Consider the following 1,089-nt stretch of genomic DNA (forward strand, 5'->3'; position numbering starts at 1 on the left):
CCGTGCGCGACTTCCAAGTGCTGAGTCACCGGGCGCTCCCGGGCCGCGGGGTTGGGCCTGGGCGAGGGCGCGGGGGAGGGGGAATACCGGGAAGGAAAGGCCCCGGCCGGGACGTGGCCTCGAGGTCTGCAGGCCCGGGTGGGGACTCCAGTGGTTGTGGCCCTCCCTGCGGGCTCGTTTTCTTGGTCCTGTGGGTCGCACGGACGCTTGTTGCGCAGGCTGGTGGTTGGGGCCGGAGAAGCGGCGTCGGGTTGTCGCCGTCGCATCCTTCCCACTCTGGGTCAGCGGCCTTCAGGTGTGGCCCGCGGGCGCTAAGTCATCCGGGAGCTAGCTCTTGCACAGCCCTCGAGCTTTTGATATTTTTAAAGGGTTGTGAAAAACCCCAAAGCCATTTTCGACGGACTGCTTCTGACCCTTAGAGAAAAGTTTGCAGACGTGTGCCTAGGCAAAGCAGATGGCTTTGACACAGGGCCTTTCCTCCTCCAAAGCCCTCGAAGTACGATCACCTGTTGGGGGTTCTTCTAGAATCGTGATTGTGAGCCCCGGCTGCAAGTAAACAGCTCAGACAAACAAAAAAATAACGGCTACCCGAGCCCCCAACCCCCAGCCCAATTATTCTCACCCCTCAGGGTTGCATTCTGAGCATCTCTATTTTCAAAAAAAGTTTCCAAGGTGACTCATGTGTACCCAGGAGTGAAAACAATTATCATCTGGGTTGAGGTTACTGGTGAGGTGGGGGGGCGCTTCATTGGGGTGCTTCCATTACATCAAGCCTTGTAAGTAACTAAACTGGAGCATTCCGGAGTCTTTGTAAACTGCCCCTGGAATAATTGCTCTACCAATAGGCAGGTAGCTGACATGGTCAAAGATAAACTTCTGAGCAAATTTGTGAAACACAGTCTGCAGAAAGGTTCATTTATCAGGAATATTGCAAAAATAATGGGGCTAGTGAAGTACTTGGGAATAATACTGGCCCTGAACGTGGTGAGGTTCTCAAAACTCCCTGCATCAGTTGATTCCTACTCATGGTTACCCAGTAGGACAGAGTCCAACTAGCTCTTTAGGGGAGCTGCAAGCCTCATCCCCCCC

General features: G+C 54.3%; 1 protein-coding gene across 1 annotated transcript in view; it reads left to right on the top strand.

Moving 5' to 3' along the window:
• Window positions 1-1,089, top strand: part of SOD1 (superoxide dismutase 1) — a 7,533-nt gene that overhangs the window by 337 nt on the left and 6,107 nt on the right. The gene's annotated exons all lie outside the window — the stretch shown is intronic.

This window comes from Echinops telfairi, unplaced genomic scaffold (genome assembly GCF_000313985.2).
Source record: "Echinops telfairi isolate 266 unplaced genomic scaffold, ASM31398v2 ScPeMD7_7469;HRSCAF=8507_0, whole genome shotgun sequence".
In the NCBI taxonomy this organism is placed as follows: domain Eukaryota; kingdom Metazoa; phylum Chordata; class Mammalia; order Afrosoricida; family Tenrecidae; genus Echinops; species Echinops telfairi.